Below are 26,760 nucleotides of genomic sequence, written 5' to 3'. Positions count from 1 at the left end.
TGTAAAGTCCTGCTGAAAATCTTGTTGATTTCACAATGGATTCAGACAGAGATTTGAGACTTGCTGCAAGGCTCCACTAGTGACTCCAGTGATGATTCCTGCTGAAAATCTTGTTGATTTCACAATGAATTCAGACAGTGATTTGCTGATTTGAGACGTGCTCCACCGGAGACTCCAGTAAAGTGACCATTAATCCCTGTAAAATCCTGCTGAAATCTGGTTGATTTCACTTTGGATTCAGACAGTGATTTGAGACTTGCTGCACTAGTGACTCCAGTGATAAGTAAACACAACTTTGTTTGTGCTCCATTGTCAGGAGCCTCTGTCCAACTACTTTTCTTTTCACACAAGTACATGAGGCTCAGTCAATTGGCAGAGCCTGCCAAAAATATGGTCAACTCATTGTTGTTCCTCTCCACGGAAGTCTTTAGTAAAAGGCGAAAGACTTATGCGTATTGAAGAGAAACCAAAGTCAGTTGCGGAATCAGGTGGCAGGCAGCCTTATATCCCAGTCGCAACAGTGATCCCTCTTGTGGTTGGGACTGGTTGAGCTGCGGTTGTCCAATGCCAAACCCATTCCCCAGCACCAGCCATCAAAAACTCATTGATTTGTTTACAAGCAAAAGTGTAAAGTCCTGCTGAAATGTGCTTGATTTCACTTTGGATTCAGACAGTGATTTGCTGATTTGAGACGTGCTCCACTGGAGACTCCAGCGCAGTGATGATTAATGCTGAAATCTGGTTGATTTCACTTTGGATTCAGACAGTGATTTGCTGATTGTAGACTCCCTCCACCGGAGACTCCAGTGCAGTGGTGATTAATCCGTGTAAAATCCTGCTGAAATGTGGTTGATTTCACTAGGGATTCAGACAGTGATGATTAAACGGGACACCTGGTTTTTCTTTGACTTCAATATCAGGGGAGAGCGCGAACGCAGTCCCCCACTACCACAAATTATGCAGTCGAGATTCCCACATTTGGGGAATTCGCAGTGGTCAGCACAGTCGCAGTGCAATGACTGAGCCTCGCCCTGGGTGAACCACCTTCTTGATCATGGTATCTCCCCTGCCAGGTAAGTATGAGTTGGTGGTGACAGAGGCAGGGACGGTATTCCCAGTCACAGCATTTGTGGTGACGGTTCGCAGATGGCACCGTCCTCACAGATCGGTGAAGTTAAAATCAGTGATTTGAGACTTGCAAAACAAAGGCACTATTGATGAGTAAGCATAAGTCACTTGCCAAAAGCCTCAGTCTTAAAAACTATGTGGAGGTGAGACTTGTTTTACTCAAAGCAGAAATCATTTCCAACACCACACCACTGATTCAGGTTACCATTTCTTTTATTTTCCACAATTTAAAGGGTGCACCGTTCCCGGAGGTGCTGCAATACCGGGTCGATGCTTGGAGTGAACGGAGCAAGCCCCTTTTTCATCTCCCAGAGCTAAAAATCGGCTTAATATGTAGTCCTCGTATAGAGGACATATCAGATATTAAACTGATAAGAACAGATACTACACTTGATCTTAGCCAAAAGGCCGAGAAGCGATAACACCAAACTGTTTGTTTGCAGACCCAACGTACCAGCACATATCTCAATTGTCGCGGTGCGGTTCTTTCAACTGGGCGTAGCAGTCGCTTGCTACTTAACAACCCACTCCCCACGCTGCCCCCGTCCTCAAAAAAGCTAAAATCATTGATTTGTTTACAAGCAAAAGTGTAAACTCCTGCTGAAATCTGGTTGATTTCACTGTTGTTTCAGACACTAGAGACTCCAGTGATGATTAATCACTGTAAAGTCCTGCTGAAAATCTTGTTGATTTCACAATGGATTCAGACAGAGATTTGAGACTTGCTGCAAGGCTCCACTAGTGACTCCAGTGATGATTCCTGCTGAAAATCTTGTTGATTTCACAATGAATTCAGACAGTGATTTGCTGATTTGAGACGTGCTCCACCGGAGACTCCAGTAAAGTGACCATTAATCCCTGTAAAATCCTGCTGAAATCTGGTTGATTTCACTTTGGATTCAGACAGTGATTTGAGACTTGCTGCACTAGTGACTCCAGTGATAAGTAAACACAACTTTGTTTGTGCTCCATTGTCAGGAGCCTCTGTCCAACTACTTTTCTTTTCACACAAGTACATGAAGCTCAGCCAATTGGCAGAGCCTGCCAAAAATATGGTCAACTCATTGTTGTTCCTCTCCACGGAAGTCTTTAGTAAAAGGCGAAAGACTTATGCGTATTGAAGAGAAACCAAAGTCAGTTGCGGAATCAGGTGGCAGGCAGCCTTATATCCCAGTCGCAACAGTGATCCCTCTTGTGGTTGGGACTGGTTGAGCTGCGGTTGTCCAATGCCAAACCCATTCCCCAGCACCAGCCATCAAAAACTCATTGATTTGTTTACAAGCAAAAGTGTAAAGTCCTGCTGAAATGTGCTTGATTTCACTTTGGATTCAGACAGTGATTTGCTGATTTGAGACGTGCTCCACTGGAGACTCCAGCGCAGTGATGATTAATGCTGAAATCTGGTTGATTTCACTTTGGATTCAGACAGTGATTTGCTGATTGTAGACTCCCTCCACCGGAGACTCCAGTGCAGTGGTGATTAATCCGTGTAAAATCCTGCTGAAATGTGGTTGATTTCACTAGGGATTCAGACAGTGATGATTAAACGGGACACCTGGTTTTTCTTTGACTTCAATATCAGGGGAGAGCGCGAACGCAGTCCCCCACTACCACAAATTATGCAGTCGAGATTCCCACATTTGGGGAATTCGCAGTGGTCAGCACAGTCGCAGTGCAATGACTGAGCCTCGCCCTGGGTGAACCACCTTCTTGATCATGGTATCTCCCCTGCCAGGTAAGTATGAGTTGGTGGTGACAGAGGCAGGGACGGTATTCCCAGTCACAGCATTTGTGGTGACGGTTCGCAGATGGCACCGTCCTCACAGATCGGTGAAGTTAAAATCAGTGATTTGAGACTTGCAAAACAAAGGCACTATTGATGAGTAAGCATAAGTCACTTGCCAAAAGCCTCAGTCTTAAAAACTATGTGGAGGTGAGACTTGTTTTACTCAAAGCAGAAATCATTTCCAACACCACACCACTGATTCAGGTTACCATTTCTTTTATTTTCCACAATTTAAAGGGTGCACCGTTCCCGGAGGTGCTGCAATACCGGGTCGATGCTTGGAGTGAACGGAGCAAGCCCCTTTTTCATCTCCCAGAGCTAAAAATCGGCTTAATATGTAGTCCTCGTATAGAGGACATATCAGATATTAAACTGATAAGAACAGATACTACACTTGATCTTAGCCAAAAGGCCGAGAAGCGATAACACCAAACTGTTTGTTTGCAGACCCAACATACCAGCACATATCTCAATTGTCGCGGTGCGGTTCTTTCAACTGGGCGTAGCAGTCGCTTGCTACTTAACAACCCACTCCCCACGCTGCCCCCGTCCTCAAAAAAGCTAAAATCATTGATTTGTTTACAAGCAAAAGTGTAAACTCCTGCTGAAATCTGGTTGATTTCACTGTTGTTTCAGACACTAGAGACTCCAGTGATGATTAATCACTGTAAAGTCCTGCTGAAAATCTTGTTGATTTCACAATGGATTCAGACAGAGATTTGAGACTTGCTGCAAGGCTCCACTAGTGACTCCAGTGATGATTCCTGCTGAAAATCTTGTTGATTTCACAATGAATTCAGACAGTGATTTGCTGATTTGAGACGTGCTCCACCGGAGACTCCAGTAAAGTGACCATTAATCCCTGTAAAATCCTGCTGAAATCTGGTTGATTTCACTTTGGATTCAGACAGTGATTTGAGACTTGCTGCACTAGTGACTCCAGTGATAAGTAAACACAACTTTGTTTGTGCTCCATTGTCAGGAGCCTCTGTCCAACTACTTTTCTTTTCACACAAGTACATGAGGCTCAGCCAATTGGCAGAGCCTGCCAAAAATATGGTCAACTCATTGTTGTTCCTCTCCACGGAAGTCTTTAGTAAAAGGCGAAAGACTTATGCGTATTGAAGAGAAACCAAAGTCAGTTGCGGAATCAGGTGGCAGGCAGCCTTATATCCCAGTCGCAACAGTGATCCCTCTTGTGGTTGGGACTGGTTGAGCTGCGGTTGTCCAATGCCAAACCCATTCCCCAGCACCAGCCATCAAAAACTCATTGATTTGTTTACAAGCAAAAGTGTAAAGTCCTGCTGAAATGTGCTTGATTTCACTTTGGATTCAGACAGTGATTTGCTGATTTGAGACGTGCTCCACTGGAGACTCCAGCGCAGTGATGATTAATGCTGAAATCTGGTTGATTTCACTTTGGATTCAGACAGTGATTTGCTGATTGTAGACTCCCTCCACCGGAGACTCCAGTGCAGTGGTGATTAATCCGTGTAAAATCCTGCTGAAATGTGGTTGATTTCACTAGGGATTCAGACAGTGATGATTAAACGGGACACCTGGTTTTTCTTTGACTTCAATATCAGGGGAGAGCGCGAACGCAGTCCCCCACTACCACAAATTATGCAGTCGAGATTCCCACATTTGGGGAATTCGCAGTGGTCAGCACAGTCGCAGTGCAATGACTGAGCCTCGCCCTGGGTGAACCACCTTCTTGATCATGGTATCTCCCCTGCCAGGTAAGTATGAGTTGGTGGTGACAGAGGCAGGGACGGTATTCCCAGTCACAGCATTTGTGGTGACGGTTCGCAGATGGCACCGTCCTCACAGATCGGTGAAGTTAAAATCAGTGATTTGAGACTTGCAAAACAAAGGCACTATTGATGAGTAAGCATAAGTCACTTGCCAAAAGCCTCAGTCTTAAAAACTATGTGGAGGTGAGACTTGTTTTACTCAAAGCAGAAATCATTTCCAACACCACACCACTGATTCAGGTTACCCTTTCTTTTATTTTCCACAATTTAAAGGGTGCACCGTTCCCGGAGGTGCTGCAATACCGGGCCGATGCTTGGAGTGAACGGAGCAAGCCCCTTTTTCATCTCCCAGAGCTAAAAATCGGCTTAATATGTAGTCCTCGTATAGAGGACATATCAGATATTAAACTGATAAGAACAGATACTACACTTGATCTTAGCCAAAAGGCCGAGAAGCGATAACACCAAACTGTTTGTTTGCAGACCCAACGTACCAGCACATATCTCAATTGTCGCGGTGCGGTTCTTTCAACTGGGCGTAGCAGTCGCTTGCTACTTAACAACCCACTCCCCACGCTGCCCCCGTCCTCAAAAAAGCTAAAATCATTGATTTGTTTACAAGCAAAAGTGTAAACTCCTGCTGAAATCTGGTTGATTTCACTGTTGTTTCAGACACTAGAGACTCCAGTGATGATTAATCACTGTAAAGTCCTGCTGAAAATCTTGTTGATTTCACAATGGATTCAGACAGAGATTTGAGACTTGCTGCAAGGCTCCACTAGTGACTCCAGTGATGATTCCTGCTGAAAATCTTGTTGATTTCACAATGAATTCAGACAGTGATTTGCTGATTTGAGACGTGCTCCACCGGAGACTCCAGTAAAGTGACCATTAATCCCTGTAAAATCCTGCTGAAATCTGGTTGATTTCACTTTGGATTCAGACAGTGATTTGAGACTTGCTGCACTAGTGACTCCAGTGATAAGTAAACACAACTTTGTTTGTGCTCCATTGTCAGGAGCCTCTGTCCAACTACTTTTCTTTTCACACAAGTACATGAGGCTCAGTCAATTGGCAGAGCCTGCCAAAAATATGGTCAACTCATTGTTGTTCCTCTCCACGGAAGTCTTTAGTAAAAGGCGAAAGACTTATGCGTATTGAAGAGAAACCAAAGTCAGTTGCGGAATCAGGTGGCAGGCAGCCTTATATCCCAGTCGCAACAGTGATCCCTCTTGTGGTTGGGACTGGTTGAGCTGCGGTTGTCCAATGCCAAACCCATTCCCCAGCACCAGCCATCAAAAACTCATTGATTTGTTTACAAGCAAAAGTGTAAAGTCCTGCTGAAATGTGCTTGATTTCACTTTGGATTCAGACAGTGATTTGCTGATTTGAGACGTGCTCCACTGGAGACTCCAGCGCAGTGATGATTAATGCTGAAATCTGGTTGATTTCACTTTGGATTCAGACAGTGATTTGCTGATTGTAGACTCCCTCCACCGGAGACTCCAGTGCAGTGGTGATTAATCCGTGTAAAATCCTGCTGAAATGTGGTTGATTTCACTAGGGATTCAGACAGTGATGATTAAACGGGACACCTGGTTTTTCTTTGACTTCAATATCAGGGGAGAGCGCGAACGCAGTCCCCCACTACCACAAATTATGCAGTCGAGATTCCCACATTTGGGGAATTCGCAGTGGTCAGCACAGTCGCAGTGCAATGACTGAGCCTCGCCCTGGGTGAACCACCTTCTTGATCATGGTATCTCCCCTGCCAGGTAAGTATGAGTTGGTGGTGACAGAGGCAGGGACGGTATTCCCAGTCACAGCATTTGTGGTGACGGTTCGCAGATGGCACCGTCCTCACAGATCGGTGAAGTTAAAATCAGTGATTTGAGACTTGCAAAACAAAGGCACTATTGATGAGTAAGCATAAGTCACTTGCCAAAAGCCTCAGTCTTAAAAACTATGTGGAGGTGAGACTTGTTTTACTCAAAGCAGAAATCATTTCCAACACCACACCACTGATTCAGGTTACCATTTCTTTTATTTTCCACAATTTAAAGGGTGCACCGTTCCCGGAGGTGCTGCAATACCGGGTCGATTGGAGTGAACGGAGCAAGCCCCTTTTTCATCTCCCAGAGCTAAAAATCGGCTTAATATGTAGTCCTCGTATAGAGGACATATCAGATATTAAACTGATAAGAACAGATACTACACTTGATCTTAGCCAAAAGGCCGAGAAGCGATAACACCAAACTGTTTGTTTGCAGACCCAACGTACCAGCACATATCTCAATTGTCGCGGTGCGGTTCTTTCAACTGGGCGTAGCAGTCGCTTGCTACTTAACAACCCACTCCCCACGCTGCCCCCGTCCTCAAAAAAGCTAAAATCATTGATTTGTTTACAAGCAAAAGTGTAAACTCCTGCTGAAATCTGGTTGATTTCACTGTTGTTTCAGACACTAGAGACTCCAGTGATGATTAATCACTGTAAAGTCCTGCTGAAAATCTTGTTGATTTCACAATGGATTCAGACAGAGATTTGAGACTTGCTGCAAGGCTCCACTAGTGACTCCAGTGATGATTCCTGCTGAAAATCTTGTTGATTTCACAATGAATTCAGACAGTGATTTGCTGATTTGAGACGTGCTCCACCGGAGACTCCAGTAAAGTGACCATTAATCCCTGTAAAATCCTGCTGAAATCTGGTTGATTTCACTTTGGATTCAGACAGTGATTTGAGACTTGCTGCACTAGTGACTCCAGTGATAAGTAAACACAACTTTGTTTGTGCTCCATTGTCAGGAGCCTCTGTCCAACTACTTTTCTTTTCACACAAGTACATGAAGCTCAGCCAATTGGCAGAGCCTGCCAAAAATATGGTCAACTCATTGTTGTTCCTCTCCACGGAAGTCTTTAGTAAAAGGCGAAAGACTTATGCGTATTGAAGAGAAACCAAAGTCAGTTGCGGAATCAGGTGGCAGGCAGCCTTATATCCCAGTCGCAACAGTGATCCCTCTTGTGGTTGGGACTGGTTGAGCTGCGGTTGTCCAATGCCAAACCCATTCCCCAGCACCAGCCATCAAAAACTCATTGATTTGTTTACAAGCAAAAGTGTAAAGTCCTGCTGAAATGTGCTTGATTTCACTTTGGATTCAGACAGTGATTTGCTGATTTGAGACGTGCTCCACTGGAGACTCCAGCGCAGTGATGATTAATGCTGAAATCTGGTTGATTTCACTTTGGATTCAGACAGTGATTTGCTGATTGTAGACTCCCTCCACCGGAGACTCCAGTGCAGTGGTGATTAATCCGTGTAAAATCCTGCTGAAATGTGGTTGATTTCACTAGGGATTCAGACAGTGATGATTAAACGGGACACCTGGTTTTTCTTTGACTTCAATATCAGGGGAGAGCGCGAACGCAGTCCCCCACTACCACAAATTATGCAGTCGAGATTCCCACATTTGGGGAATTCGCAGTGGTCAGCACAGTCGCAGTGCAATGACTGAGCCTCGCCCTGGGTGAACCACCTTCTTGATCATGGTATCTCCCCTGCCAGGTAAGTATGAGTTGGTGGTGACAGAGGCAGGGACGGTATTCCCAGTCACAGCATTTGTGGTGACGGTTCGCAGATGGCACCGTCCTCACAGATCGGTGAAGTTAAAATCAGTGATTTGAGACTTGCAAAACAAAGGCACTATTGATGAGTAAGCATAAGTCACTTGCCAAAAGCCTCAGTCTTAAAAACTATGTGGAGGTGAGACTTGTTTTACTCAAAGCAGAAATCATTTCCAACACCACACCACTGATTCAGGTTACCATTTCTTTTATTTTCCACAATTTAAAGGGTGCACCGTTCCCGGAGGTGCTGCAATACCGGGTCGATGCTTGGAGTGAACGGAGCAAGCCCCTTTTTCATCTCCCAGAGCTAAAAATCGGCTTAATATGTAGTCCTCGTATAGAGGACATATCAGATATTAAACTGATAAGAACAGATACTACACTTGATCTTAGCCAAAAGGCCGAGAAGCGATAACACCAAACTGTTTGTTTGCAGACCCAACATACCAGCACATATCTCAATTGTCGCGGTGCGGTTCTTTCAACTGGGCGTAGCAGTCGCTTGCTACTTAACAACCCACTCCCCACGCTGCCCCCGTCCTCAAAAAAGCTAAAATCATTGATTTGTTTACAAGCAAAAGTGTAAACTCCTGCTGAAATCTGGTTGATTTCACTGTTGTTTCAGACACTAGAGACTCCAGTGATGATTAATCACTGTAAAGTCCTGCTGAAAATCTTGTTGATTTCACAATGGATTCAGACAGAGATTTGAGACTTGCTGCAAGGCTCCACTAGTGACTCCAGTGATGATTCCTGCTGAAAATCTTGTTGATTTCACAATGAATTCAGACAGTGATTTGCTGATTTGAGACGTGCTCCACCGGAGACTCCAGTAAAGTGACCATTAATCCCTGTAAAATCCTGCTGAAATCTGGTTGATTTCACTTTGGATTCAGACAGTGATTTGAGACTTGCTGCACTAGTGACTCCAGTGATAAGTAAACACAACTTTGTTTGTGCTCCATTGTCAGGAGCCTCTGTCCAACTACTTTTCTTTTCACACAAGTACATGAGGCTCAGCCAATTGGCAGAGCCTGCCAAAAATATGGTCAACTCATTGTTGTTCCTCTCCACGGAAGTCTTTAGTAAAAGGCGAAAGACTTATGCGTATTGAAGAGAAACCAAAGTCAGTTGCGGAATCAGGTGGCAGGCAGCCTTATATCCCAGTCGCAACAGTGATCCCTCTTGTGGTTGGGACTGGTTGAGCTGCGGTTGTCCAATGCCAAACCCATTCCCCAGCACCAGCCATCAAAAACTCATTGATTTGTTTACAAGCAAAAGTGTAAAGTCCTGCTGAAATGTGCTTGATTTCACTTTGGATTCAGACAGTGATTTGCTGATTTGAGACGTGCTCCACTGGAGACTCCAGCGCAGTGATGATTAATGCTGAAATCTGGTTGATTTCACTTTGGATTCAGACAGTGATTTGCTGATTGTAGACTCCCTCCACCGGAGACTCCAGTGCAGTGGTGATTAATCCGTGTAAAATCCTGCTGAAATGTGGTTGATTTCACTAGGGATTCAGACAGTGATGATTAAACGGGACACCTGGTTTTTCTTTGACTTCAATATCAGGGGAGAGCGCGAACGCAGTCCCCCACTACCACAAATTATGCAGTCGAGATTCCCACATTTGGGGAATTCGCAGTGGTCAGCACAGTCGCAGTGCAATGACTGAGCCTCGCCCTGGGTGAACCACCTTCTTGATCATGGTATCTCCCCTGCCAGGTAAGTATGAGTTGGTGGTGACAGAGGCAGGGACGGTATTCCCAGTCACAGCATTTGTGGTGACGGTTCGCAGATGGCACCGTCCTCACAGATCGGTGAAGTTAAAATCAGTGATTTGAGACTTGCAAAACAAAGGCACTATTGATGAGTAAGCATAAGTCACTTGCCAAAAGCCTCAGTCTTAAAAACTATGTGGAGGTGAGACTTGTTTTACTCAAAGCAGAAATCATTTCCAACACCACACCACTGATTCAGGTTACCATTTCTTTTATTTTCCACAATTTAAAGGGTGCACCGTTCCCGGAGGTGCTGCAATACCGGGTCGATGCTTGGAGTGAACGGAGCAAGCCCCTTTTTCATCTCCCAGAGCTAAAAATCGGCTTAATATGTAGTCCTCGTATAGAGGACATATCAGATATTAAACTGATAAGAACAGATACTACACTTGATCTTAGCCAAAAGGCCGAGAAGCGATAACACCAAACTGTTTGTTTGCAGACCCAACGTACCAGCACATATCTCAATTGTCGCGGTGCGGTTCTTTCAACTGGGCGTAGCAGTCGCTTGCTACTTAACAACCCACTCCCCACGCTGCCCCCGTCCTCAAAAAAGCTAAAATCATTGATTTGTTTACAAGCAAAAGTGTAAACTCCTGCTGAAATCTGGTTGATTTCACTGTTGTTTCAGACACTAGAGACTCCAGTGATGATTAATCACTGTAAAGTCCTGCTGAAAATCTTGTTGATTTCACAATGGATTCAGACAGGGATTTGAGACTTGCTGCAAGGCTCCACTAGTGACTCCAGTGATGATTAATCACTGTAAAGTCCTGCTGAAAATCTTGTTGATTTCACAATGGATTCAGACAGAGATTTGAGACTTGCTGCAAGGCTCCACTAGTGACTCCAGTGATGATTCCTGCTGAAAATCTTGTTGATTTCACAATGAATTCAGACAGTGATTTGCTGATTTGAGACGTGCTCCACCGGAGACTCCAGTAAAGTGACCATTAATCCCTGTAAAATCCTGCTGAAATCTGGTTGATTTCACTTTGGATTCAGACAGTGATTTGAGACTTGCTGCACTAGTGACTCCAGTGATAAGTAAACACAACTTTGTTTGTGCTCCATTGTCAGGAGCCTCTGTCCAACTACTTTTCTTTTCACACAAGTACATGAGGCTCAGCCAATTGGCAGAGCCTGCCAAAAATATGGTCAACTCATTGTTGTTCCTCTCCACGGAAGTCTTTAGTAAAAGGCGAAAGACTTATGCGTATTGAAGAGAAACCAAAGTCAGTTGCGGAATCAGGTGACAGGCAGCCTTATATCCCAGTCGCAACAGTGATCCCTCTTGTGGTTGGGACTGGTTGAGCTGCGGTTGTCCAATGCCAAACCCATTCCCCAGCACCAGCCATCAAAAACTCATTGATTTGTTTACAAGCAAAAGTGTAAAGTCCTGCTGAAATGTGCTTGATTTCACTTTGGATTCAGACAGTGATTTGCTGATTTGAGACGTGCTCCACTGGAGACTCCAGCGCAGTGATGATTAATGCTGAAATCTGGTTGATTTCACTTTGGATTCAGACAGTGATTTGCTGATTGTAGACTCCCTCCACCGGAGACTCCAGTGCAGTGGTGATTAATCCGTGTAAAATCCTGCTGAAATGTGGTTGATTTCACTAGGGATTCAGACAGTGATGATTAAACGGGACACCTGGTTTTTCTTTGACTTCAATATCAGGGGAGAGCGCGAACGCAGTCCCCCACTACCACAAATTATGCAGTCGAGATTCCCACATTTGGGGAATTCGCAGTGGTCAGCACAGTCGCAGTGCAATGACTGAGCCTCGCCCTGGGTGAACCACCTTCTTGATCATGGTATCTCCCCTGCCAGGTAAGTATGAGTTGGTGGTGACAGAGGCAGGGACGGTATTCCCAGTCACAGCATTTGTGGTGACGGTTCGCAGATGGCACCGTCCTCACAGATCGGTGAAGTTAAAATCAGTGATTTGAGACTTGCAAAACAAAGGCACTATTGATGAGTAAGCATAAGTCACTTGCCAAAAGCCTCAGTCTTAAAAACTATGTGGAGGTGAGACTTGTTTTACTCAAAGCAGAAATCATTTCCAACACCACACCACTGATTCAGGTTACCATTTCTTTTATTTTCCACAATTTAAAGGGTGCACCGTTCCCGGAGGTGCTGCAATACCGGGTCGATGCTTGGAGTGAACGGAGCAAGCCCCTTTTTCATCTCCCAGAGCTAAAAATCGGCTTAATATGTAGTCCTCGTATAGAGGACATATCAGATATTAAACTGATAAGAACAGATACTACACTTGATCTTAGCCAAAAGGCCGAGAAGCGATAACACCAAACTGTTTGTTTGCAGACCCAACGTACCAGCACATATCTCAATTGTCGCGGTGCGGTTCTTTCAACTGGGCGTAGCAGTCGCTTGCTACTTAACAACCCACTCCCCACGCTGCCCCCGTCCTCAAAAAAGCTAAAATCATTGATTTGTTTACAAGCAAAAGTGTAAACTCCTGCTGAAATCTGGTTGATTTCACTGTTGTTTCAGACACTAGAGACTCCAGTGATGATTAATCACTGTAAAGTCCTGCTGAAAATCTTGTTGATTTCACAATGGATTCAGACAGAGATTTGAGACTTGCTGCAAGGCTCCACTAGTGACTCCAGTGATGATTCCTGCTGAAAATCTTGTTGATTTCACAATGAATTCAGACAGTGATTTGCTGATTTGAGACGTGCTCCACCGGAGACTCCAGTAAAGTGACCATTAATCCCTGTAAAATCCTGCTGAAATCTGGTTGATTTCACTTTGGATTCAGACAGTGATTTGAGACTTGCTGCACTAGTGACTCCAGTGATAAGTAAACACAACTTTGTTTGTGCTCCATTGTCAGGAGCCTCTGTCCAACTACTTTTCTTTTCACACAAGTACATGAGGCTCAGCCAATTGGCAGAGCCTGCCAAAAATATGGTCAACTCATTGTTGTTCCTCTCCACGGAAGTCTTTAGTAAAAGGCGAAAGACTTATGCGTATTGAAGAGAAACCAAAGTCAGTTGCGGAATCAGGTGGCAGGCAGCCTTATATCCCAGTCGCAACAGTGATCCCTCTTGTGGTTGGGACTGGTTGAGCTGCGGTTGTCCAATGCCAAACCCATTCCCCAGCACCAGCCATCAAAAACTCATTGATTTGTTTACAAGCAAAAGTGTAAAGTCCTGCTGAAATGTGCTTGATTTCACTTTGGATTCAGACAGTGATTTGCTGATTTGAGACGTGCTCCACTGGAGACTCCAGCGCAGTGATGATTAATGCTGAAATCTGGTTGATTTCACTTTGGATTCAGACAGTGATTTGCTGATTGTAGACTCCCTCCACCGGAGACTCCAGTGCAGTGGTGATTAATCCGTGTAAAATCCTGCTGAAATGTGGTTGATTTCACTAGGGATTCAGACAGTGATGATTAAACGGGACACCTGGTTTTTCTTTGACTTCAATATCAGGGGAGAGCGCGAACGCAGTCCCCCACTACCACAAATTATGCAGTCGAGATTCCCACATTTGGGGAATTCGCAGTGGTCAGCACAGTCGCAGTGCAATGACTGAGCCTCGCCCTGGGTGAACCACCTTCTTGATCATGGTATCTCCCCTGCCAGGTAAGTATGAGTTGGTGGTGACAGAGGCAGGGACGGTATTCCCAGTCACAGCATTTGTGGTGACGGTTCGCAGATGGCACCGTCCTCACAGATCGGTGAAGTTAAAATCAGTGATTTGAGACTTGCAAAACAAAGGCACTATTGATGAGTAAGCATAAGTCACTTGCCAAAAGCCTCAGTCTTAAAAACTATGTGGAGGTGAGACTTGTTTTACTCAAAGCAGAAATCATTTCCAACACCACACCACTGATTCAGGTTACCCTTTCTTTTATTTTCCACAATTTAAAGGGTGCACCGTTCCCGGAGGTGCTGCAATACCGGGCCGATGCTTGGAGTGAACGGAGCAAGCCCCTTTTTCATCTCCCAGAGCTAAAAATCGGCTTAATATGTAGTCCTCGTATAGAGGACATATCAGATATTAAACTGATAAGAACAGATACTACACTTGATCTTAGCCAAAAGGCCGAGAAGCGATAACACCAAACTGTTTGTTTGCAGACCCAACGTACCAGCACATATCTCAATTGTCGCGGTGCGGTTCTTTCAACTGGGCGTAGCAGTCGCTTGCTACTTAACAACCCACTCCCCACGCTGCCCCCGTCCTCAAAAAAGCTAAAATCATTGATTTGTTTACAAGCAAAAGTGTAAACTCCTGCTGAAATCTGGTTGATTTCACTGTTGTTTCAGACACTAGAGACTCCAGTGATGATTAATCACTGTAAAGTCCTGCTGAAAATCTTGTTGATTTCACAATGGATTCAGACAGAGATTTGAGACTTGCTGCAAGGCTCCACTAGTGACTCCAGTGATGATTCCTGCTGAAAATCTTGTTGATTTCACAATGAATTCAGACAGTGATTTGCTGATTTGAGACGTGCTCCACCGGAGACTCCAGTAAAGTGACCATTAATCCCTGTAAAATCCTGCTGAAATCTGGTTGATTTCACTTTGGATTCAGACAGTGATTTGAGACTTGCTGCACTAGTGACTCCAGTGATAAGTAAACACAACTTTGTTTGTGCTCCATTGTCAGGAGCCTCTGTCCAACTACTTTTCTTTTCACACAAGTACATGAGGCTCAGTCAATTGGCAGAGCCTGCCAAAAATATGGTCAACTCATTGTTGTTCCTCTCCACGGAAGTCTTTAGTAAAAGGCGAAAGACTTATGCGTATTGAAGAGAAACCAAAGTCAGTTGCGGAATCAGGTGGCAGGCAGCCTTATATCCCAGTCGCAACAGTGATCCCTCTTGTGGTTGGGACTGGTTGAGCTGCGGTTGTCCAATGCCAAACCCATTCCCCAGCACCAGCCATCAAAAACTCATTGATTTGTTTACAAGCAAAAGTGTAAAGTCCTGCTGAAATGTGCTTGATTTCACTTTGGATTCAGACAGTGATTTGCTGATTTGAGACGTGCTCCACTGGAGACTCCAGCGCAGTGATGATTAATGCTGAAATCTGGTTGATTTCACTTTGGATTCAGACAGTGATTTGCTGATTGTAGACTCCCTCCACCGGAGACTCCAGTGCAGTGGTGATTAATCCGTGTAAAATCCTGCTGAAATGTGGTTGATTTCACTAGGGATTCAGACAGTGATGATTAAACGGGACACCTGGTTTTTCTTTGACTTCAATATCAGGGGAGAGCGCGAACGCAGTCCCCCACTACCACAAATTATGCAGTCGAGATTCCCACATTTGGGGAATTCGCAGTGGTCAGCACAGTCGCAGTGCAATGACTGAGCCTCGCCCTGGGTGAACCACCTTCTTGATCATGGTATCTCCCCTGCCAGGTAAGTATGAGTTGGTGGTGACAGAGGCAGGGACGGTATTCCCAGTCACAGCATTTGTGGTGACGGTTCGCAGATGGCACCGTCCTCACAGATCGGTGAAGTTAAAATCAGTGATTTGAGACTTGCAAAACAAAGGCACTATTGATGAGTAAGCATAAGTCACTTGCCAAAAGCCTCAGTCTTAAAAACTATGTGGAGGTGAGACTTGTTTTACTCAAAGCAGAAATCATTTCCAACACCACACCACTGATTCAGGTTACCATTTCTTTTATTTTCCACAATTTAAAGGGTGCACCGTTCCCGGAGGTGCTGCAATACCGGGTCGATGCTTGGAGTGAACGGAGCAAGCCCCTTTTTCATCTCCCAGAGCTAAAAATCGGCTTAATATGTAGTCCTCGTATAGAGGACATATCAGATATTAAACTGATAAGAACAGATACTACACTTGATCTTAGCCAAAAGGCCGAGAAGCGATAACACCAAACTGTTTGTTTGCAGACCCAACGTACCAGCACATATCTCAATTGTCGCGGTGCGGTTCTTTCAACTGGGCGTAGCAGTCGCTTGCTACTTAACAACCCACTCCCCACGCTGCCCCCGTCCTCAAAAAAGCTAAAATCATTGATTTGTTTACAAGCAAAAGTGTAAACTCCTGCTGAAATCTGGTTGATTTCACTGTTGTTTCAGACACTAGAGACTCCAGTGATGATTAATCACTGTAAAGTCCTGCTGAAAATCTTGTTGATTTCACAATGGATTCAGACAGAGATTTGAGACTTGCTGCAAGGCTCCACTAGTGACTCCAGTGATGATTCCTGCTGAAAATCTTGTTGATTTCACAATGAATTCAGACAGTGATTTGCTGATTTGAGACGTGCTCCACCGGAGACTCCAGTAAAGTGACCATTAATCCCTGTAAAATCCTGCTGAAATCTGGTTGATTTCACTTTGGATTCAGACAGTGATTTGAGACTTGCTGCACTAGTGACTCCAGTGATAAGTAAACACAACTTTGTTTGTGCTCCATTGTCAGGAGCCTCTGTCCAACTACTTTTCTTTTCACACAAGTACATGAGGCTCAGCCAATTGGCAGAGCCTGCCAAAAATATGGTCAACTCATTGTTGTTCCTCTCCACGGAAGTCTTTAGTAAAAGGCGAAAGACTTATGCGTATTGAAGAGAAACCAAAGTCAGTTGCGGAATCAGGTGGCAGGCAGCCTTATATCCCAGTCGCAACAGTGATCCCTCTTGTGGTTGGGACTGGTTGAGCTGCGGTTGTCCAATGCCAAACCCATTCCCCAGCACCAGCCATCAAAAACTCATTGATTTGTTTACAAGCAAAAGTGTAAAGTCCTGCTGAAATGTGCTTGATTTCACTTTGGATTCAGACAGTGATTTGCTGATTTGAGACGTGCTCCACTGGAGACTCCAGCGCAGTGATGATTAATGCTGAAATCTGGTTGATTTCACTTTGGATTCAGACAGTGATTTGCTGATTGTAGACTCCCTCCACCGGAGACTCCAGTGCAGTGGTGATTAATCCGTGTAAAATCCTGCTGAAATGTGGTTGATTTCACTAGGGATTCAGACAGTGATGATTAAACGGGACACCTGGTTTTTCTTTGACTTCAATATCAGGGGAGAGCGCGAACGCAGTCCCCCACTACCACAAATTATGCAGTCGAGATTCCCACATTTGGGGAATTCGCAGTGGTCAGCACAGTCGCAGTGCAATGACTGAGCCTCGCCCTGGGTGAACCACCTTCTTGATCATGGTATCTCCCCTGCCAGGTAAGTATGAGTTGGTGGTGACAGAGGCAGGGACGGTATTCCCAGTCACAGCATTTGTGGTGACGGTTCGCAGATGGCACCGTCCTCACAGATCGGTGAAGTTAAAATCAGTGATTTGAGACTTGCAAAACAAAGGCACTATTGATGAGTAAGCATAAGTCACTTGCCAAAAGCCTCAGTCTTAAAAACTATGTGGAGGTGAGACTTGTTTTACTCAAAGCAGAAATCATTTCCAACACCACACCACTGATTCAGGTTACCCTTTCTTTTATTTTCCACAATTTAAAGGGTGCACCGTTCCCGGAGGTGCTGCAATACCGGGCCGATGCTTGGAGTGAACGGAGCAAGCCCCTTTTTCATCTCCCAGAGCTAAAAATCGGCTTAATATGTAGTCCTCGTATAGAGGACATATCAGATATTAAACTGATAAGAACAGATACTACACTTGATCTTAGCCAAAAGGCCGAGAAGCGATAACACCAAACTGTTTGTTTGCAGACCCAACGTACCAGCACATATCTCAATTGTCGCGGTGCGGTTCTTTCAACTGGGCGTAGCAGTCGCTTGCTACTTAACAACCCACTCCCCACGCTGCCCCCGTCCTCAAAAAAGCTAAAATCATTGATTTGTTTACAAGCAAAAGTGTAAACTCCTGCTGAAATCTGGTTGATTTCACTGTTGTTTCAGACACTAGAGACTCCAGTGATGATTAATCACTGTAAAGTCCTGCTGAAAATCTTGTTGATTTCACAATGGATTCAGACAGAGATTTGAGACTTGCTGCAAGGCTCCACTAGTGACTCCAGTGATGATTCCTGCTGAAAATCTTGTTGATTTCACAATGAATTCAGACAGTGATTTGCTGATTTGAGACGTGCTCCACCGGAGACTCCAGTAAAGTGACCATTAATCCCTGTAAAATCCTGCTGAAATCTGGTTGATTTCACTTTGGATTCAGACAGTGATTTGAGACTTGCTGCACTAGTGACTCCAGTGATAAGTAAACACAACTTTGTTTGTGCTCCATTGTCAGGAGCCTCTGTCCAACTACTTTTCTTTTCACACAAGTACATGAGGCTCAGCCAATTGGCAGAGCCTGCCAAAAATATGGTCAACTCATTGTTGTTCCTCTCCACGGAAGTCTTTAGTAAAAGGCGAAAGACTTATGCGTATTGAAGAGAAACCAAAGTCAGTTGCGGAATCAGGTGGCAGGCAGCCTTATATCCCAGTCGCAACAGTGATCCCTCTTGTGGTTGGGACTGGTTGAGCTGCGGTTGTCCAATGCCAAACCCATTCCCCAGCACCAGCCATCAAAAACTCATTGATTTGTTTACAAGCAAAAGTGTAAAGTCCTGCTGAAATGTGCTTGATTTCACTTTGGATTCAGACAGTGATTTGCTGATTTGAGACGTGCTCCACTGGAGACTCCAGCGCAGTGATGATTAATGCTGAAATCTGGTTGATTTCACTTTGGATTCAGACAGTGATTTGCTGATTGTAGACTCCCTCCACCGGAGACTCCAGTGCAGTGGTGATTAATCCGTGTAAAATCCTGCTGAAATGTGGTTGATTTCACTAGGGATTCAGACAGTGATGATTAAACGGGACACCTGGTTTTTCTTTGACTTCAATATCAGGGGAGAGCGCGAACGCAGTCCCCCACTACCACAAATTATGCAGTCGAGATTCCCACATTTGGGGAATTCGCAGTGGTCAGCACAGTCGCAGTGCAATGACTGAGCCTCGCCCTGGGTGAACCACCTTCTTGATCATGGTATCTCCCCTGCCAGGTAAGTATGAGTTGGTGGTGACAGAGGCAGGGACGGTATTCCCAGTCACAGCATTTGTGGTGACGGTTCGCAGATGGCACCGTCCTCACAGATCGGTGAAGTTAAAATCAGTGATTTGAGACTTGCAAAACAAAGGCACTATTGATGAGTAAGCATAAGTCACTTGCCAAAAGCCTCAGTCTTAAAAACTATGTGGAGGTGAGACTTGTTTTACTCAAAGCAGAAATCATTTCCAACACCACACCACTGATTCAGGTTACCCTTTCTTTTATTTTCCACAATTTAAAGGGTGCACCGTTCCCGGAGGTGCTGCAATACCGGGCCGATGCTTGGAGTGAACGGAGCAAGCCCCTTTTTCATCTCCCAGAGCTAAAAATCGGCTTAATATGTAGTCCTCGTATAGAGGACATATCAGATATTAAACTGATAAGAACAGATACTACACTTGATCTTAGCCAAAAGGCCGAGAAGCGATAACACCAAACTGTTTGTTTGCAGACCCAACGTACCAGCACATATCTCAATTGTCGCGGTGCGGTTCTTTCAACTGGGCGTAGCAGTCGCTTGCTACTTAACAACCCACTCCCCACGCTGCCCCCGTCCTCAAAAAAGCTAAAATCATTGATTTGTTTACAAGCAAAAGTGTAAACTCCTGCTGAAATCTGGTTGATTTCACTGTTGTTTCAGACACTAGAGACTCCAGTGATGATTAATCACTGTAAAGTCCTGCTGAAAATCTTGTTGATTTCACAATGGATTCAGACAGAGATTTGAGACTTGCTGCAAGGCTCCACTAGTGACTCCAGTGATGATTCCTGCTGAAAATCTTGTTGATTTCACAATGAATTCAGACAGTGATTTGCTGATTTGAGACGTGCTCCACCGGAGACTCCAGTAAAGTGACCATTAATCCCTGTAAAATCCTGCTGAAATCTGGTTGATTTCACTTTGGATTCAGACAGTGATTTGAGACTTGCTGCACTAGTGACTCCAGTGATAAGTAAACACAACTTTGTTTGTGCTCCATTGTCAGGAGCCTCTGTCCAACTACTTTTCTTTTCACACAAGTACATGAGGCTCAGCCAATTGGCAGAGCCTGCCAAAAATATGGTCAACTCATTGTTGTTCCTCTCCACGGAAGTCTTTAGTAAAAGGCGAAAGACTTATGCGTATTGAAGAGAAACCAAAGTCAGTTGCGGAATCAGGTGACAGGCAGCCTTATATCCCAGTCGCAACAGTGATCCCTCTTGTGGTTGGGACTGGTTGAGCTGCGGTTGTCCAATGCCAAACCCATTCCCCAGCACCAGCCATCAAAAACTCATTGATTTGTTTACAAGCAAAAGTGTAAAGTCCTGCTGAAATGTGCTTGATTTCACTTTGGATTCAGACAGTGATTTGCTGATTTGAGACGTGCTCCACTGGAGACTCCAGCGCAGTGATGATTAATGCTGAAATCTGGTTGATTTCACTTTGGATTCAGACAGTGATTTGCTGATTGTAGACTCCCTCCACCGGAGACTCCAGTGCAGTGGTGATTAATCCGTGTAAAATCCTGCTGAAATGTGGTTGATTTCACTAGGGATTCAGACAGTGATGATTAAACGGGACACCTGGTTTTTCTTTGACTTCAATATCAGGGGAGAGCGCGAACGCAGTCCCCCACTACCACAAATTATGCAGTCGAGATTCCCACATTTGGGGAATTCGCAGTGGTCAGCACAGTCGCAGTGCAATGACTGAGCCTCGCCCTGGGTGAACCACCTTCTTGATCATGGTATCTCCCCTGCCAGGTAAGTATGAGTTGGTGGTGACAGAGGCAGGGACGGTATTCCCAGTCACAGCATTTGTGGTGACGGTTCGCAGATGGCACCGTCCTCACAGATCGGTGAAGTTAAAATCAGTGATTTGAGACTTGCAAAACAAAGGCACTATTGATGAGTAAGCATAAGTCACTTGCCAAAAGCCTCAGTCTTAAAAACTATGTGGAGGTGAGACTTGTTTTACTCAAAGCAGAAATCATTTCCAACACCACACCACTGATTCAGGTTACCCTTTCTTTTATTTTCCACAATTTAAAGGGTGCACCGTTCCCGGAGGTGCTGCAATACCGGGCCGATGCTTGGAGTGAACGGAGCAAGCCCCTTTTTCATCTCCCAGAGCTAAAAATCGGCTTAATATGTAGTCCTCGTATAGAGGACATATCAGATATTAAACTGATAAGAACAGATACTACACTTGATCTTAGCCAAAAGGCCGAGAAGCGATAACACCAAACTGTTTGTTTGCAGACCCAACGTACCAGCACATATCTCAATTGTCGCGGTGCGGTTCTTTCAACTGGGCGTAGCAGTCGCTTGCTACTTAACAACCCACTCCCCACGCTGCCCCCGTCCTCAAAAAAGCTAAAATCATTGATTTGTTTACAAGCAAAAGTGTAAACTCCTGCTGAAATCTGGTTGATTTCACTGTTGTTTCAGACACTAGAGACTCCAGTGATGATTAATCACTGTAAAGTCCTGCTGAAAATCTTGTTGATTTCACAATGGATTCAGACAGAGATTTGAGACTTGCTGCAAGGCTCCACTAGTGACTCCAGTGATGATTCCTGCTGAAAATCTTGTTGATTTCACAATGAATTCAGACAGTGATTTGCTGATTTGAGACGTGCTCCACCGGAGACTCCAGTAAAGTGACCATTAATCCCTGTAAAATCCTGCTGAAATCTGGTTGATTTCACTTTGGATTCAGACAGTGATTTGAGACTTGCTGCACTAGTGACTCCAGTGATAAGTAAACACAACTTTGTTTGTGCTCCATTGTCAGGAGCCTCTGTCCAACTACTTTTCTTTTCACACAAGTACATGAGGCTCAGTCAATTGGCAGAGCCTGCCAAAAATATGGTCAACTCATTGTTGTTCCTCTCCACGGAAGTCTTTAGTAAAAGGCGAAAGACTTATGCGTATTGAAGAGAAACCAAAGTCAGTTGCGGAATCAGGTGGCAGGCAGCCTTATATCCCAGTCGCAACAGTGATCCCTCTTGTGGTTGGGACTGGTTGAGCTGCGGTTGTCCAATGCCAAACCCATTCCCCAGCACCAGCCATCAAAAACTCATTGATTTGTTTACAAGCAAAAGTGTAAAGTCCTGCTGAAATGTGCTTGATTTCACTTTGGATTCAGACAGTGATTTGCTGATTTGAGACGTGCTCCACTGGAGACTCCAGCGCAGTGATGATTAATGCTGAAATCTGGTTGATTTCACTTTGGATTCAGACAGTGATTTGCTGATTGTAGACTCCCTCCACCGGAGACTCCAGTGCAGTGGTGATTAATCCGTGTAAAATCCTGCTGAAATGTGGTTGATTTCACTAGGGATTCAGACAGTGATGATTAAACGGGACACCTGGTTTTTCTTTGACTTCAATATCAGGGGAGAGCGCGAACGCAGTCCCCCACTACCACAAATTATGCAGTCGAGATTCCCACATTTGGGGAATTCGCAGTGGTCAGCACAGTCGCAGTGCAATGACTGAGCCTCGCCCTGGGTGAACCACCTTCTTGATCATGGTATCTCCCCTGCCAGGTAAGTATGAGTTGGTGGTGACAGAGGCAGGGACGGTATTCCCAGTCACAGCATTTGTGGTGACGGTTCGCAGATGGCACCGTCCTCACAGATCGGTGAAGTTAAAATCAGTGATTTGAGACTTGCAAAACAAAGGCACTATTGATGAGTAAGCATAAGTCACTTGCCAAAAGCCTCAGTCTTAAAAACTATGTGGAGGTGAGACTTGTTTTACTCAAAGCAGAAATCATTTCCAACACCACACCACTGATTCAGGTTACCATTTCTTTTATTTTCCACAATTTAAAGGGTGCACCGTTCCCGGAGGTGCTGCAATACCGGGTCGATGCTTGGAGTGAACGGAGCAAGCCCCTTTTTCATCTCCCAGAGCTAAAAATCGGCTTAATATGTAGTCCTCGTATAGAGGACATATCAGATATTAAACTGATAAGAACAGATACTACACTTGATCTTAGCCAAAAGGCCGAGAAGCGATAACACCAAACTGTTTGTTTGCAGACCCAACGTACCAGCACATATCTCAATTGTCGCGGTGCGGTTCTTTCAACTGGGCGTAGCAGTCGCTTGCTACTTAACAACCCACTCCCCACGCTGCCCCCGTCCTCAAAAAAGCTAAAATCATTGATTTGTTTACAAGCAAAAGTGTAAACTCCTGCTGAAATCTGGTTGATTTCACTGTTGTTTCAGACACTAGAGACTCCAGTGATGATTAATCACTGTAAAGTCCTGCTGAAAATCTTGTTGATTTCACAATGGATTCAGACAGAGATTTGAGACTTGCTGCAAGGCTCCACTAGTGACTCCAGTGATGATTCCTGCTGAAAATCTTGTTGATTTCACAATGAATTCAGACAGTGATTTGCTGATTTGAGACGTGCTCCACCGGAGACTCCAGTAAAGTGACCATTAATCCCTGTAAAATCCTGCTGAAATCTGGTTGATTTCACTTTGGATTCAGACAGTGATTTGAGACTTGCTGCACTAGTGACTCCAGTGATAAGTAAACACAACTTTGTTTGTGCTCCATTGTCAGGAGCCTCTGTCCAACTACTTTTCTTTTCACACAAGTACATGAGGCTCAGCCAATTGGCAGAGCCTGCCAAAAATATGGTCAACTCATTGTTGTTCCTCTCCACGGAAGTCTTTAGTAAAAGGCGAAAGACTTATGCGTATTGAAGAGAAACCAAAGTCAGTTGCGGAATCAGGTGGCAGGCAGCCTTATATCCCAGTCGCAACAGTGATCCCTCTTGTGGTTGGGACTGGTTGAGCTGCGGTTGTCCAATGCCAAACCCATTCCCCAGCACCAGCCATCAAAAACTCATTGATTTGTTTACAAGCAAAAGTGTAAAGTCCTGCTGAAATGTGCTTGATTTCACTTTGGATTCAGACAGTGATTTGCTGATTTGAGACGTGCTCCACTGGAGACTCCAGCGCAGTGATGATTAATGCTGAAATCTGGTTGATTTCACTTTGGATTCAGACAGTGATTTGCTGATTGTAGACTCCCTCCACCGGAGACTCCAGTGCAGTGGTGATTAATCCGTGTAAAATCCTGCTGAAATGTGGTTGATTTCACTAGGGATTCAGACAGTGATGATTAAACGGGACACCTGGTTTTTCTTTGACTTCAATATCAGGGGAGAGCGCGAACGCAGTCCCCCACTACCACAAATTATGCAGTCGAGATTCCCACATTTGGGGAATTCGCAGTGGTCAGCACAGTCGCAGTGCAATGACTGAGCCTCGCCCTGGGTGAACCACCTTCTTGATCATGGTATCTCCCCTGCCAGGTAAGTATGAGTTGGTGGTGACAGAGGCAGGGACGGTATTCCCAGTCACAGCATTTGTGGTGACGGTTCGCAGATGGCACCGTCCTCACAGATCGGTGAAGTTAAAATCAGTGATTTGAGACTTGCAAAACAAAGGCACTATTGATGAGTAAGCATAAGTCACTTGCCAAAAGCCTCAGTCTTAAAAACTATGTGGAGGTGAGACTTGTTTTACTCAAAGCAGAAATCATTTCCAACACCACACCACTGATTCAGGTTACCCTTTCTTTTATTTTCCACAATTTAAAGGGTGCACCGTTCCCGGAGGTGCTGCAATACCGGGCCGATGCTTGGAGTGAACGGAGCAAGCCCCTTTTTCATCTCCCAGAGCTAAAAATCGGCTTAATATGTAGTCCTCGTATAGAGGACATATCAGATATTAAACTGATAAGAACAGATACTACACTTGATCTTAGCCAAAAGGCCGAGAAGCGATAACACCAAACTGTTTGTTTGCAGACCCAACGTACCAGCACATATCTCAATTGTCGCGGTGCGGTTCTTTCAACTGGGCGTAGCAGTCGCTTGCTACTTAACAACCCACTCCCCACGCTGCCCCCGTCCTCAAAAAAGCTAAAATCATTGATTTGTTTACAAGCAAAAGTGTAAACTCCTGCTGAAATCTGGTTGATTTCACTGTTGTTTCAGACACTAGAGACTCCAGTGATGATTAATCACTGTAAAGTCCTGCTGAAAATCTTGTTGATTTCACAATGGATTCAGACAGAGATTTGAGACTTGCTGCAAGGCTCCACTAGTGACTCCAGTGATGATTCCTGCTGAAAATCTTGTTGATTTCACAATGAATTCAGACAGTGATTTGCTGATTTGAGACGTGCTCCACCGGAGACTCCAGTAAAGTGACCATTAATCCCTGTAAAATCCTGCTGAAATCTGGTTGATTTCACTTTGGATTCAGACAGTGATTTGAGACTTGCTGCACTAGTGACTCCAGTGATAAGTAAACACAACTTTGTTTGTGCTCCATTGTCAGGAGCCTCTGTCCAACTACTTTTCTTTTCACACAAGTACATGAGGCTCAGCCAATTGGCAGAGCCTGCCAAAAATATGGTCAACTCATTGTTGTTCCTCTCCACGGAAGTCTTTAGTAAAAGGCGAAAGACTTATGCGTATTGAAGAGAAACCAAAGTCAGTTGCGGAATCAGGTGGCAGGCAGCCTTATATCCCAGTCGCAACAGTGATCCCTCTTGTGGTTGGGACTGGTTGAGCTGCGGTTGTCCAATGCCAAACCCATTCCCCAGCACCAGCCATCAAAAACTCATTGATTTGTTTACAAGCAAAAGTGTAAAGTCCTGCTGAAATGTGCTTGATTTCACTTTGGATTCAGACAGTGATTTGCTGATTTGAGACGTGCTCCACTGGAGACTCCAGCGCAGTGATGATTAATGCTGAAATCTGGTTGATTTCACTTTGGATTCAGACAGTGATTTGCTGATTGTAGACTCCCTCCACCGGAGACTCCAGTGCAGTGGTGATTAATCCGTGTAAAATCCTGCTGAAATGTGGTTGATTTCACTAGGGATTCAGACAGTGATGATTAAACGGGACACCTGGTTTTTCTTTGACTTCAATATCAGGGGAGAGCGCGAACGCAGTCCCCCACTACCACAAATTATGCAGTCGAGATTCCCACATTTGGGGAATTCGCAGTGGTCAGCACAGTCGCAGTGCAATGACTGAGCCTCGCCCTGGGTGAACCACCTTCTTGATCATGGTATCTCCCCTGCCAGGTAAGTATGAGTTGGTGGTGACAGAGGCAGGGACGGTATTCCCAGTCACAGCATTTGTGGTGACGGTTCGCAGATGGCACCGTCCTCACAGATCGGTGAAGTTAAAATCAGTGATTTGAGACTTGCAAAACAAAGGCACTATTGATGAGTAAGCATAAGTCACTTGCCAAAAGCCTCAGTCTTAAAAACTATGTGGAGGTGAGACTTGTTTTACTCAAAGCAGAAATCATTTCCAACACCACACCACTGATTCAGGTTACCCTTTCTTTTATTTTCCACAATTTAAAGGGTGCACCGTTCCCGGAGGTGCTGCAATACCGGGCCGATGCTTGGAGTGAACGGAGCAAGCCCCTTTTTCATCTCCCAGAGCTAAAAATCGGCTTAATATGTAGTCCTCGTATAGAGGACATATCAGATATTAAACTGATAAGAACAGATACTACACTTGATCTTAGCCAAAAGGCCGAGAAGCGATAACACCAAACTGTTTGTTTGCAGACCCAACGTACCAGCACATATCTCAATTG

General features: G+C 44.8%; 45 non-coding genes across 45 annotated transcripts; all 45 read right to left on the bottom strand.

Annotated features, from left to right (window-relative positions):
* Positions 1-357: 357 nt before the first annotated feature.
* On the bottom strand, positions 358-475 carry LOC144393917 (U5 spliceosomal RNA). The gene has a single exon (XR_013456757.1). It is a non-coding gene; the product is annotated as a U5 spliceosomal RNA (small nuclear RNA).
* Positions 476-917: 442 nt separating this feature from the next.
* LOC144393528 (U1 spliceosomal RNA) lies at positions 918-1,081 on the bottom strand. The gene has a single exon (XR_013456368.1). It is a non-coding gene; the product is annotated as a U1 spliceosomal RNA (small nuclear RNA).
* Positions 1,082-1,357: 276 nt separating this feature from the next.
* On the bottom strand, positions 1,358-1,548 carry LOC144393564 (U2 spliceosomal RNA). Its single transcript, XR_013456405.1, has one exon. It is a non-coding gene; the product is annotated as a U2 spliceosomal RNA (small nuclear RNA).
* Positions 1,549-2,148: 600 nt separating this feature from the next.
* LOC144393754 (U5 spliceosomal RNA) lies at positions 2,149-2,265 on the bottom strand. The gene has a single exon (XR_013456594.1). It is a non-coding gene; the product is annotated as a U5 spliceosomal RNA (small nuclear RNA).
* A 442-nt stretch (positions 2,266-2,707) lies between these two features.
* Positions 2,708-2,871, bottom strand: LOC144393516 (U1 spliceosomal RNA). The gene has a single exon (XR_013456356.1). It is a non-coding gene; the product is annotated as a U1 spliceosomal RNA (small nuclear RNA).
* A 276-nt stretch (positions 2,872-3,147) lies between these two features.
* LOC144393563 (U2 spliceosomal RNA) lies at positions 3,148-3,338 on the bottom strand. Its single transcript, XR_013456404.1, has one exon. It is a non-coding gene; the product is annotated as a U2 spliceosomal RNA (small nuclear RNA).
* A 602-nt stretch (positions 3,339-3,940) lies between these two features.
* Positions 3,941-4,055, bottom strand: LOC144393768 (U5 spliceosomal RNA). The gene has a single exon (XR_013456607.1). It is a non-coding gene; the product is annotated as a U5 spliceosomal RNA (small nuclear RNA).
* Positions 4,056-4,497: 442 nt separating this feature from the next.
* Positions 4,498-4,661, bottom strand: LOC144393504 (U1 spliceosomal RNA). Its single transcript, XR_013456344.1, has one exon. It is a non-coding gene; the product is annotated as a U1 spliceosomal RNA (small nuclear RNA).
* Positions 4,662-4,937: 276 nt separating this feature from the next.
* Positions 4,938-5,128, bottom strand: LOC144393677 (U2 spliceosomal RNA). The gene has a single exon (XR_013456518.1). It is a non-coding gene; the product is annotated as a U2 spliceosomal RNA (small nuclear RNA).
* Positions 5,129-5,727: 599 nt separating this feature from the next.
* On the bottom strand, positions 5,728-5,845 carry LOC144393916 (U5 spliceosomal RNA). The gene has a single exon (XR_013456756.1). It is a non-coding gene; the product is annotated as a U5 spliceosomal RNA (small nuclear RNA).
* A 442-nt stretch (positions 5,846-6,287) lies between these two features.
* Positions 6,288-6,451, bottom strand: LOC144393492 (U1 spliceosomal RNA). The gene has a single exon (XR_013456332.1). It is a non-coding gene; the product is annotated as a U1 spliceosomal RNA (small nuclear RNA).
* Positions 6,452-6,727: 276 nt separating this feature from the next.
* Positions 6,728-6,915, bottom strand: LOC144393751 (U2 spliceosomal RNA). The gene has a single exon (XR_013456592.1). It is a non-coding gene; the product is annotated as a U2 spliceosomal RNA (small nuclear RNA).
* A 600-nt stretch (positions 6,916-7,515) lies between these two features.
* On the bottom strand, positions 7,516-7,632 carry LOC144393753 (U5 spliceosomal RNA). Its single transcript, XR_013456593.1, has one exon. It is a non-coding gene; the product is annotated as a U5 spliceosomal RNA (small nuclear RNA).
* A 442-nt stretch (positions 7,633-8,074) lies between these two features.
* LOC144393479 (U1 spliceosomal RNA) lies at positions 8,075-8,238 on the bottom strand. Its single transcript, XR_013456320.1, has one exon. It is a non-coding gene; the product is annotated as a U1 spliceosomal RNA (small nuclear RNA).
* A 276-nt stretch (positions 8,239-8,514) lies between these two features.
* On the bottom strand, positions 8,515-8,705 carry LOC144393562 (U2 spliceosomal RNA). Its single transcript, XR_013456403.1, has one exon. It is a non-coding gene; the product is annotated as a U2 spliceosomal RNA (small nuclear RNA).
* Positions 8,706-9,307: 602 nt separating this feature from the next.
* Positions 9,308-9,422, bottom strand: LOC144393767 (U5 spliceosomal RNA). Its single transcript, XR_013456606.1, has one exon. It is a non-coding gene; the product is annotated as a U5 spliceosomal RNA (small nuclear RNA).
* Positions 9,423-9,864: 442 nt separating this feature from the next.
* Positions 9,865-10,028, bottom strand: LOC144393467 (U1 spliceosomal RNA). The gene has a single exon (XR_013456308.1). It is a non-coding gene; the product is annotated as a U1 spliceosomal RNA (small nuclear RNA).
* Positions 10,029-10,304: 276 nt separating this feature from the next.
* Positions 10,305-10,495, bottom strand: LOC144393561 (U2 spliceosomal RNA). The gene has a single exon (XR_013456401.1). It is a non-coding gene; the product is annotated as a U2 spliceosomal RNA (small nuclear RNA).
* Positions 10,496-11,200: 705 nt separating this feature from the next.
* Positions 11,201-11,315, bottom strand: LOC144393765 (U5 spliceosomal RNA). The gene has a single exon (XR_013456605.1). It is a non-coding gene; the product is annotated as a U5 spliceosomal RNA (small nuclear RNA).
* Positions 11,316-11,757: 442 nt separating this feature from the next.
* LOC144393455 (U1 spliceosomal RNA) lies at positions 11,758-11,921 on the bottom strand. Its single transcript, XR_013456296.1, has one exon. It is a non-coding gene; the product is annotated as a U1 spliceosomal RNA (small nuclear RNA).
* Positions 11,922-12,197: 276 nt separating this feature from the next.
* Positions 12,198-12,388, bottom strand: LOC144393560 (U2 spliceosomal RNA). Its single transcript, XR_013456400.1, has one exon. It is a non-coding gene; the product is annotated as a U2 spliceosomal RNA (small nuclear RNA).
* A 602-nt stretch (positions 12,389-12,990) lies between these two features.
* Positions 12,991-13,105, bottom strand: LOC144393764 (U5 spliceosomal RNA). The gene has a single exon (XR_013456604.1). It is a non-coding gene; the product is annotated as a U5 spliceosomal RNA (small nuclear RNA).
* Positions 13,106-13,547: 442 nt separating this feature from the next.
* Positions 13,548-13,711, bottom strand: LOC144393443 (U1 spliceosomal RNA). The gene has a single exon (XR_013456284.1). It is a non-coding gene; the product is annotated as a U1 spliceosomal RNA (small nuclear RNA).
* A 276-nt stretch (positions 13,712-13,987) lies between these two features.
* LOC144393676 (U2 spliceosomal RNA) lies at positions 13,988-14,178 on the bottom strand. The gene has a single exon (XR_013456517.1). It is a non-coding gene; the product is annotated as a U2 spliceosomal RNA (small nuclear RNA).
* A 599-nt stretch (positions 14,179-14,777) lies between these two features.
* Positions 14,778-14,895, bottom strand: LOC144393915 (U5 spliceosomal RNA). The gene has a single exon (XR_013456755.1). It is a non-coding gene; the product is annotated as a U5 spliceosomal RNA (small nuclear RNA).
* Positions 14,896-15,337: 442 nt separating this feature from the next.
* On the bottom strand, positions 15,338-15,501 carry LOC144393431 (U1 spliceosomal RNA). Its single transcript, XR_013456272.1, has one exon. It is a non-coding gene; the product is annotated as a U1 spliceosomal RNA (small nuclear RNA).
* Positions 15,502-15,777: 276 nt separating this feature from the next.
* On the bottom strand, positions 15,778-15,968 carry LOC144393559 (U2 spliceosomal RNA). Its single transcript, XR_013456399.1, has one exon. It is a non-coding gene; the product is annotated as a U2 spliceosomal RNA (small nuclear RNA).
* A 602-nt stretch (positions 15,969-16,570) lies between these two features.
* On the bottom strand, positions 16,571-16,685 carry LOC144393763 (U5 spliceosomal RNA). Its single transcript, XR_013456603.1, has one exon. It is a non-coding gene; the product is annotated as a U5 spliceosomal RNA (small nuclear RNA).
* A 442-nt stretch (positions 16,686-17,127) lies between these two features.
* LOC144393419 (U1 spliceosomal RNA) lies at positions 17,128-17,291 on the bottom strand. Its single transcript, XR_013456260.1, has one exon. It is a non-coding gene; the product is annotated as a U1 spliceosomal RNA (small nuclear RNA).
* A 276-nt stretch (positions 17,292-17,567) lies between these two features.
* Positions 17,568-17,758, bottom strand: LOC144393674 (U2 spliceosomal RNA). The gene has a single exon (XR_013456515.1). It is a non-coding gene; the product is annotated as a U2 spliceosomal RNA (small nuclear RNA).
* A 602-nt stretch (positions 17,759-18,360) lies between these two features.
* LOC144393762 (U5 spliceosomal RNA) lies at positions 18,361-18,475 on the bottom strand. Its single transcript, XR_013456602.1, has one exon. It is a non-coding gene; the product is annotated as a U5 spliceosomal RNA (small nuclear RNA).
* A 442-nt stretch (positions 18,476-18,917) lies between these two features.
* On the bottom strand, positions 18,918-19,081 carry LOC144393901 (U1 spliceosomal RNA). Its single transcript, XR_013456740.1, has one exon. It is a non-coding gene; the product is annotated as a U1 spliceosomal RNA (small nuclear RNA).
* A 276-nt stretch (positions 19,082-19,357) lies between these two features.
* LOC144393673 (U2 spliceosomal RNA) lies at positions 19,358-19,548 on the bottom strand. Its single transcript, XR_013456514.1, has one exon. It is a non-coding gene; the product is annotated as a U2 spliceosomal RNA (small nuclear RNA).
* A 602-nt stretch (positions 19,549-20,150) lies between these two features.
* Positions 20,151-20,265, bottom strand: LOC144393761 (U5 spliceosomal RNA). The gene has a single exon (XR_013456601.1). It is a non-coding gene; the product is annotated as a U5 spliceosomal RNA (small nuclear RNA).
* A 442-nt stretch (positions 20,266-20,707) lies between these two features.
* LOC144393779 (U1 spliceosomal RNA) lies at positions 20,708-20,871 on the bottom strand. Its single transcript, XR_013456618.1, has one exon. It is a non-coding gene; the product is annotated as a U1 spliceosomal RNA (small nuclear RNA).
* A 276-nt stretch (positions 20,872-21,147) lies between these two features.
* On the bottom strand, positions 21,148-21,338 carry LOC144393672 (U2 spliceosomal RNA). The gene has a single exon (XR_013456513.1). It is a non-coding gene; the product is annotated as a U2 spliceosomal RNA (small nuclear RNA).
* Positions 21,339-21,937: 599 nt separating this feature from the next.
* LOC144393914 (U5 spliceosomal RNA) lies at positions 21,938-22,055 on the bottom strand. The gene has a single exon (XR_013456754.1). It is a non-coding gene; the product is annotated as a U5 spliceosomal RNA (small nuclear RNA).
* Positions 22,056-22,497: 442 nt separating this feature from the next.
* On the bottom strand, positions 22,498-22,661 carry LOC144393657 (U1 spliceosomal RNA). The gene has a single exon (XR_013456497.1). It is a non-coding gene; the product is annotated as a U1 spliceosomal RNA (small nuclear RNA).
* A 276-nt stretch (positions 22,662-22,937) lies between these two features.
* Positions 22,938-23,128, bottom strand: LOC144393558 (U2 spliceosomal RNA). The gene has a single exon (XR_013456398.1). It is a non-coding gene; the product is annotated as a U2 spliceosomal RNA (small nuclear RNA).
* A 602-nt stretch (positions 23,129-23,730) lies between these two features.
* LOC144393759 (U5 spliceosomal RNA) lies at positions 23,731-23,845 on the bottom strand. The gene has a single exon (XR_013456598.1). It is a non-coding gene; the product is annotated as a U5 spliceosomal RNA (small nuclear RNA).
* Positions 23,846-24,287: 442 nt separating this feature from the next.
* LOC144393534 (U1 spliceosomal RNA) lies at positions 24,288-24,451 on the bottom strand. Its single transcript, XR_013456375.1, has one exon. It is a non-coding gene; the product is annotated as a U1 spliceosomal RNA (small nuclear RNA).
* Positions 24,452-24,727: 276 nt separating this feature from the next.
* On the bottom strand, positions 24,728-24,918 carry LOC144393671 (U2 spliceosomal RNA). The gene has a single exon (XR_013456511.1). It is a non-coding gene; the product is annotated as a U2 spliceosomal RNA (small nuclear RNA).
* Positions 24,919-25,520: 602 nt separating this feature from the next.
* LOC144393758 (U5 spliceosomal RNA) lies at positions 25,521-25,635 on the bottom strand. The gene has a single exon (XR_013456597.1). It is a non-coding gene; the product is annotated as a U5 spliceosomal RNA (small nuclear RNA).
* A 442-nt stretch (positions 25,636-26,077) lies between these two features.
* On the bottom strand, positions 26,078-26,241 carry LOC144393412 (U1 spliceosomal RNA). The gene has a single exon (XR_013456253.1). It is a non-coding gene; the product is annotated as a U1 spliceosomal RNA (small nuclear RNA).
* A 276-nt stretch (positions 26,242-26,517) lies between these two features.
* Positions 26,518-26,708, bottom strand: LOC144393670 (U2 spliceosomal RNA). Its single transcript, XR_013456510.1, has one exon. It is a non-coding gene; the product is annotated as a U2 spliceosomal RNA (small nuclear RNA).
* Between the last annotated feature and the right edge of the window lie 52 nt (positions 26,709-26,760).

Source organism: Gasterosteus aculeatus, unplaced genomic scaffold (genome assembly GCF_964276395.1).
Source record: "Gasterosteus aculeatus unplaced genomic scaffold, fGasAcu3.hap1.1 HAP1_SCAFFOLD_29, whole genome shotgun sequence".
In the NCBI taxonomy this organism is placed as follows: domain Eukaryota; kingdom Metazoa; phylum Chordata; class Actinopteri; order Perciformes; family Gasterosteidae; genus Gasterosteus; species Gasterosteus aculeatus.
The sequence above is the reverse complement of the archived record's forward strand: the minus strand, read 5'-3'. Positions and strand labels throughout refer to the sequence as shown.